Below are 8,699 nucleotides of genomic sequence, written 5' to 3'. Positions count from 1 at the left end.
AATTAGACGAATAATTCGGCGTGTAAGAGGTCCTGGACTTGCTCATTCATCGCCTTTGTTTGTTCCGGACCCATCTTACGTTGTTTCTGGACTATTGGTGTGAACAGGGGGTTTACCCTTAATTTGTTCTCCGCAATATTCCACTGGACACCGGTCATGTCCGCGGGTTGCCATGCGAAGACATCAATATTCTTTGATAATACCTGTTTCAGAAAAGTCCTCACTATCTCAGAGATAGCCGGCCCAATTGTTACAGTCTAATCAGGAAACTTCTTGTTCAAAACCCATTTTTCTGGTTCGATTCTCTGAGCTTGTCTTGGGATCTTAGTAGGTTTTGAGCTTTCTGTTGCAAAGCAGTGTCGATTGACATGAATTATTGCTATGCCAGTGCAGGTTGGGACCCCTACTGCACCGTGGGCTATGGACGGATAAGCATTGAAGTCACCGATTGCTTCTCGTCCTAAGATAATGTCATGTTTCGATGTTGCTGGTAAGACTAAAAATTCAACCTCCTCGGTCCTTGAATGCACTCCGTCGCTCAAAGTGATTGGGAAAGAAATTACCCCCCGCGGATACATTATTTCCCCTCCAAATCCCGATACCGGAGCATGGATGGGTTTCAATCTTTCCTTATCCTCCTCATCTAGTTGTTCAAAGCACTGTTCGTACATATTATCCGATGTACTACCAGTGTCGAAAAAAACATATTGGGAGCGATAATGTCCGAAGAGGGCAGTGATAATCAGGGGGTTCTTGTTACTTGGACCTCCCTTGATTCAAGGGAAGATCACTGGCTCATTCTTCCATTCTTCATCATCGGATTCTCTTCTCTTTTTCCCTGTACTGTACCCGCCTTGAATCATATGGATATTCAAATCTTTGACTTGCTTTTTACTCGGGCCCTGGTTGTCCCGTGCGGGAGCTTTACCATTGTCAGGTTTTCCATTTTTCACCAGGTGTCCGAGTTTTCCAGACTTCACAACCGCCTCAATTTTGTTTTTTAATGCTTTGCATTCATTCGTGTTGTGACCAATGTCATCATGGTATGAACAATGCTTCTTGGCATCAAGGAATGACCTTCTTGAGAGTGGCTGAGGTTTTCTGAAGCTTATATTCTCTGTAGTGAGAATTTCAGCGGGAGTCTTTGAGAGAGGAGTCCAACTATTGGGACCTCGGTTCGAGGGTCCTGTTTTGTTCTTGTTGCCGATGAGGGATCTTGCATCAAATGGTTTTGACACTTCCGCACTTGGCTGAAGTCTTGACCAAATAGGCCCTTTCGCCTGTCTATTGGGTCGTGGAGTTTGAAACTCAACTTTGAATTTCTGCTTCGGATTGCCATTCCTCAATGTTTTTTCAGTTTTGGCATACAACTTTGTCGTGGTCATAAGATCGTCCCATTCTTTTGGCATTCCATCCCTACCAGTAAGTGTGCGGACTAGATCGTCGCATTTGACATTCTTGCGAAAGGCACCGCGAAGCATGTCCTTGCTGATTCCACCAATGTTCAGACTTTCGTCGTTGAACCTGGTGATAAAATATTCTATGGACTCGTTATCACGGTGGACAAAGTCCAAGATTTCTGACTGGTCACGCGTATGTTTCTTCTGTTGGCTGAACTGTTCAGAGAATTTTTTTACCAGATTATCCCAACTAGAAATTTGACCGTCAGGTAACTTTTCAAACCATTCTCTCGCTGCCCTTGTTAGTGTCAATGCGAACATGTGACACCAATAAGGGAGCGTCCACCCACTAACACCACCTACCGCTACAAAGTTCTGGAGATGATCACTTGGGTCAGTCATACAATTGTATTTACCCACTGATGTAGGTATCTTAGCATTACCGGGAAATGGTGTTGTAGCAATGCTTGCTATGAATTTTGATTTTTCTGCGAAAGCCGCTGGGCGGTATGGTTTACTAAAGTCTTTCTCAGCATCGCTGTGATATTCTATGTGGCGGACTGCATCACGCAGACGACTACTTCTTATACGCGAACTCATTCCGCTATCACCAGTGTAAAAACTATAATCTCCTGGTTGATACGTTGGATCGTAAATATCCAATTCATCTAAGTAGGATGCATCCGCATATCCATACGAGGACGAGGACGCAACCTTGGTAGTTCGCCCCACTCTTGTTCCGTCTGTTGACTGTAACGGATCTGACTTCCTCTCACTGTTGGTGGAGGTGAAAGAGATCTCTGAGGAGACTCCTCGTAAGTCAGAATGCGAGCATGAAATCGCTCGTTGCGTTTTCTGCGCTCATATTCAGCTACCAAACTTTGTTGTTGTGCGCGGAGCCACTCTTCTGGGGACAGTGTTCCTCTAGATCTGGGATTACGTTGTTGGGATCTCGCCATGTCAGAATCGCCTGAATCATCCTCCAGACCCAATACTGGCCTATTTCGACGAGTCTCCCCCATAATTCGCCCGAGGTCCCCCAAATTATAACCTTCCGGTGCCGTAACACGTGCATATCTGTGGGATTGGGACCGGTCGGTGCTGTAACGATTTCTGGAGCAAAACCTCCAGGTGTTACGTCGGAATTTCGTGATCCTGGAGCTGTGACTCGTTCCAAAGTACGGCCACTAGGAGTCGTGATACGTGAAAAAACACTTGAAGTGAAATTGTGAGGTGCTTCCATGTTAGTTACACGTGAATCGGGTGCAGGAGTTCCCGTCGGCCCTTCAGGAAGTTTACTCATATCAAACGAACCAAAAAACCAACGAAAAACTTATGATGTTCTAACACCAAAACGGATGGCGCCAATGAAGAAACACAGATCCACTCCCCGGGTATGGGTCCTGGATCTAATGAGTCCACAGGGTACTATACGATAATTACCAACACAATATGAGTACTACTTCCCAAAGTTTAATGACCGGAACCTGCAAAACAGACACCGTGAGTCTCGTTACAGGAAGGACAAGAGGGGGGATCTTCCTGTAACCACCCTCCGGCGTGAGAATTAGTAACGTTCGTAAAGGAGAAAGTACCGAAGTAAATAGACTAAGTGTAGTCAGAATGTTAGTGAGTGAATGAATACCTCATACCGTTTGACAAGGTATTTATAGCCGAAGGATGTAGGAAGATGATTGGGCCAGCTGTCTTCTTCTAGAAGATCTTTGATAACCGCCTGGACGCGTGTCCTCTTATGATAGGTTGAGCTATACGTCCCATGTTCATGGGTACAACAACCTGGACACGCGTCACCCAATGATAGGACAGATCGCGCCCTGGCCATGTGCACGGTTATAACAACCTGGCCAGGTGCCCTATACTCATTGGTTGGTAGGTCACATATTCCTCAAGTAACGATCGTGGACATTCTTCTAGATGGTAGTTAACTGGTGACAGTTGTTCTGTTGGCATTGCCCTCCGATCATTTAGGCGAACGAATGTCCTATCCTGCGGATGACTTCTGGGGTACCAGGATGCTTCCGCGCGTGTTATGAGGACGTTCTTCCTCTACCATGATATGCAGGTGATCCACATGTCCCGCGGGTGGCATATGAGGAGCTCTTCTGTGACCCGCAGATGGTGCTTAAGGGTATTTAGGTCTTTTTGAGACCCTACCTCTATAGAATTAAAATGTTCTAAACTATAAAGGACTTAGAATTTAAAGGGATTGGTAATTTATTCCAATAACTCGTTTTAAAGGGATTGGTAATTAATTCCAATAACTCATTTCGGGTCAGGTTAGTTTAGTTCAATTGATTAGACACCACACGGACCCTAAGATTTTCTTCTCGGTAGGAAGGAATAAGAGCGTGTCACATATCTGTGGTTGATTGTGTGGGCAGATCGACTGTATTTGTGTTCTTTAAGTACACAAAATAAAACAAAGTTATATGGTATAAACGCAATGGTTTATTATATACAACATAATTTTCACTATAATGGTAAGCAACATATAATTGTTAGCGGATAAAATATGCGCTGCATATGTTTACCTACATATATATAATTTTCTTGTTTCTTGTAATGGTAACTTTTCATTTTGATTGAAGTAAAATTTCCTTTCTCTGCTTTTCATCCTGTGTCATCGTTCTTCAACGATTACATGGCGTATATGTTATACGCTCACAATAACTTATAATAGTACCATCATCATACTTATAATAGTATAACATTGCAGTTATAAATAGTAAATATGCACAAATTTCATCATAATGCAAAAACAACACAACTCCAAGGTTTAGCCAATATATATATTCAACTCCTTATTGACAAATAAACTAGAAATTTAAACATAAACATCAATACATACTTACACCATCCTCTTTCAACTCATGTGAGGCTTGCACGCCACTTAATTAGCTAGGTTTTAAATTTTTAATTACTCATGCATGGTGCTCAGATGCCGATTACGTAAATCTCCAACATCTGAAATAATTTCAGTACCAGCTAAATTATGGTTTGCTGATCTTCTTAGAAAGCGTATAAACGGAGAGCCAAACGAGCAGCAGAAGCGTTATGGAGGATATGAGCGACAGAGAAATTGAGGCTGCAAAGCGTGAGCAGAAGGAACCAAAGTTATCACAAAACTTAAGCCAACCCGCATGAGAGTTTCCTTTGTATCCAATGTATCCGACTCCTCCTGATGCTCCTGTTGCTGCAGCCACGATGCCCAATAACAGCTGCACCATGCCCATTTATTATAAGTTAGTTATTAGAGAAATTACCAAATAGATGATTTTGAACAAAAACTCTTCACAACTGGCGAAGAAATTTAAAATACCAAACCAAATAAGCATAATCGACAGAATTTCAACATATAATCAACTTGGTCACCTCTGGGCACCAAGATATATAGAAGAGTCAGATCGAAATTCCATACAATAGTGAGTTGGTACCTCTTTTATAATGACAAATGTCTCAACGAGACTACACAAGTGCCTAAACATGAATACAGAGGTCAAGACATGCCTATTTTGGGCATCTTGGATCGTTTTAATTAATAATAATATTTTAGAGAGTCCACAAAATTCTCTGAGCTCCCTTCCACTATAAGACTATCCTCTATGGTGGGGCCTTTGAAGCCGCTTTACAGCGCCACGTAAGCACCGGGGGCATCGAAGCCCCAACCAATAATGTCCCACTATCGTTTAATGCCCAAAGGGCACCCATTTATATATATATATATATATATATATATATATATATATATATATATATATATATATATATATATATACAGGGGATGGTTCAAGAGAGAAGTCGTTTTATTGCAAGAAGTGTCAGAAATGAATCTGGGCCATTAATTTGTCTAATCAATGGTTCATAACAACAATGGCAAACTTGTAATATACTGAAAGTAGAATGTTTACTAATTTACATTAAAAGGGTATAGTGGCTTGTGTTGATAATTTATGATAGAAAAGTACACAATCAATTACATGCTTCAACTTCTCCTAAATATCTTCAGCCGAAAATTAAATTTTACATTGAAGCATCTTCATGAATTTCTATTTATCTTTAATATTATTTACTTCAGACATACAAAATTAAATATAAATAATAATCTCGTTCTTTGAGTGCTTGATTTCAAAATTCAAATTATTGAAAAATTCAGCAAATTATTGAAAAAATGTTTTAAATTGATTTTAAATTATTTTATTTTCTTCGGATGCACTCATGGAATTTCCAAAATATATACATATATTTTAGTTTTATGAAATTTCTAACCTACACATATGGACTTTCAACCTACACTGTATGTATGTCTATGTGTTAATTGTGTAGGAAACATTTTACCTTGTGTGCATTTTCAATTCAGTAATAAAATGTTCTACCTTGTGGAAAGAATTAATTCTAAAGCTTTTGTAGTTCGAGTGAACGTAAAAGTTATTAAAGTTAATGACCCTACGCGAATTTTAATAAAGCCAATAATCCTACACAAATGTGTAAGCCGACTGTGTAGGTATTAAACATAATTATACTTGGGCAATTATAAATTATCTTATATATGATATATAATTATATTATTTATGATATCATGTGTATGTAAATTGTTTACTTTGTTGTGTAGGTAGTAAATATAAAACTATGTATGAATGATTTATAATTTTTAATGTGTAGGGAAACTTATTTGGTGTATAGGATGTCGTGTTAATAATTAAGATCGTTGATTAGTTTGTTAGAAATGTAGGATATCATGTTAAAGTGTATGAATAATGTCATGCTTTATTGTGAAGGGTATATACGGAGACATTTTGGGGGAAAATAAATTGAGATTGTGGTTTAGGAGAGAAGTATTGCTTATTTTTACCTATTAAAAATACTAGTTTAGTATATATGTGTCTTTTTTTTGTTTCATTTTATAGTTTCTACATATTTTACAAATTTAGTGATCATATTCGATGAATGTGCTGTGGGATGAAGATATAATGATAAATATTTAATTATATATAAAAAAAATTAAAAAACGTTAAAGTTTAACGTGAATAGTAGAATTGGACAAAAGATAATTCCTATGTTTCTTAAATTAAATTTACATATAATTAAATTAATAATTAAAGAATAATTCAATAACTTAATAGTTACCAAATTAAGATAGTTTAAATTTTTACCATTATGCCCTTGAATTTATTTAAATGAGAAAAATAAAAGAAAAAATTTGATTGGTTGAAATGATTTCTCACACTTCTTGCAGTAACATAACTTCTCTCTTGAACTTAAACCTATATATACATACATATATATATATACATACTAGTTTTATCCCCCGTATTACGGAGGTTGTTTTATATTATTTGTTTTTAATACTTATTTTTTTAATTTTTATATTTTTTATTGTATGAAAGTTAATAATATACTTATGGTTTGATGATAAATTGTTTCACAAATAAGTGAGATGTTATAACCCGGTTTAAAAGCTTTATGGGTTTGAAGACCCAAGACCCGTTTACTTTTTATACTATAAAATTGGTTTTTTAATTATGAATAATATATATATATATATATCTTTAATAAGATGTTATAACCCGTTTTAAAAATATCTAGGTTCGATGAAACCCATACCCTTGAATTCAGGTCAAATGCATGAGAAGCCTCCATTTAATAATTAAGCAAATCTGGTGACTCTAAAAAAGGGGGAGCGACCACATCGGCGACACGTAGGATGATGTATGTATGTGTGTGAGAGAGAGGGGGACTTATTGCGCCGGCCGTTCAAACGATGGGCACCCCGGCGCCCCACCACCAAGGGCGCCCCTTGGTGGTGTTTCGTGCCCAAGGGCGCCCGCCATCTCTCTAAGCACGCCCCATAGCATGTCGTCTAATTAATGTTTTTTTTTTGTTAGAGAATCCTAATACGTATAAAACATATTTTTTTGTATACGATTTCTGAAAGGCAGACAATCACCCAACATAGTCTTGGAAGCTAGCTAGCATACTAATTATATATTTATATGTTCTGTTAAATATGAAGATTAAACGAAGTTAAACTAATAAAAAATATCAAGAGATAATGAGCTAAGGACCAGTTGTAATCGAGAGAAATAATTAATTAAATGCGAGTCAAACATGCATGTCAAGCAACAAATTTAGAGAACTTTAAATATTAGGCCCCAAACTTGAAGTTATTTTATTATTACTATTATTTATTTATTTATTTATTTATTTCAACTTAAAGTCGTGCCAACTTTGATTTATGTTAAGGAAATGAGTATGGTTCAAGAGCTTACAGCATCAAATATCACAAAATGAAACTGTAGCTTTGTGAAACTACCTCCAAGCTTTATCAGAGCCAACACGGATATAACGCCAGTGATTGCGCTGTACAAGCAAGCTACCGATAGTGCTGCTACAAGGTAACTAAGTAATATATAACCACAAATAGTAAGTATAAGTCACAACTCACAATCATTGTTCTTTCAAAGTTAAAATTCGTGTTAAAACAAGTTCTACATTGAATTTTCGTTGATGTACTTACACGAAAGCCGGGGACTGGTTGAACTTTGCAGCAAGTGGTATTGGGACGGGTCCAAAATGGATCACTTTGGTTTGTTTAGAAGTGACCATATGATGACTGCAACCAAGGCAGTTGCAAACAGCAAGAACCTCAATCCAACATCAATCACCGGTCCAATACTACGCGTGTTTTCCGGTTGTGTTCCTGATTCCTTGGTGTCAGTGGATGCCATGAATGTGGCAATTGAAGGTTGTTGGGTTTATTTCAAAAGTGTGGTTTATTGTTAGACACAAATTGTGGATTTAAACATGATAAGATGGAACGATTTGGCACTATAATATTATTGTGAATTATCTAGTCCATATAGGTCCTACAGGCTACAACATCGTATTCAACATTAAGTCTATTTTGTTATTATTTCATTCGATGATTGAACGTAACTGTTTGCTCGCGTTAATCAAGACTTTTAAGTCTTTTTGTATTTTATTTGCATTTATTGTAACGATTATCGAATTGTGTTTTGCTAAATAATAAAAACAAATTGTGCAATTGGAAAATTGTTTTTATTAGAAAAATATCAGAAGTTAAAAGCATTATATTTGAAAATGTAGCACCCTATGAAATAGTTGCCATCCTTCGTGTCTTGACGAAATTTCGGGGTAGATGTGTTGATACAAGGTGGGTTATGTTTCCGGTGGCAACTCTACGGGGAGTAATTTAAAGCTACGGCTTTAAGCTTTCATCGGTATAGGGCCTCCAAACCAAAGTTGGACAAAAAATATACA

General features: G+C 37.6%; 1 pseudogene across 1 annotated transcript; it reads right to left on the bottom strand.

Moving 5' to 3' along the window:
• Positions 1–4,215: 4,215 nt before the first annotated feature.
• LOC143570261 (CASP-like protein 1) lies at positions 4,216–8,293 on the bottom strand (annotated as a pseudogene). Its single transcript, XR_013141897.1, has 3 exons — positions 7,936–8,293; positions 7,688–7,817; positions 4,216–4,639 (listed from the first exon to the last, which is right to left on the bottom strand). The product of XR_013141897.1 is annotated as a CASP-like protein 1 (transcript).
• Between the last annotated feature and the right edge of the window lie 406 nt (positions 8,294–8,699).

The sequence above is a fragment of the Bidens hawaiensis genome, unplaced genomic scaffold (genome assembly GCF_021521415.1).
Source record: "Bidens hawaiensis isolate Kalapana, Puna unplaced genomic scaffold, B.hawaiensis_p1.1 tig00024866_1, whole genome shotgun sequence".
Taxonomy (NCBI): Eukaryota; Viridiplantae; Streptophyta; class Magnoliopsida; order Asterales; family Asteraceae; genus Bidens; species Bidens hawaiensis.
Note: the sequence above shows the minus strand (reverse complement) of the source record. Positions and strands in the feature narration are given on the sequence as shown.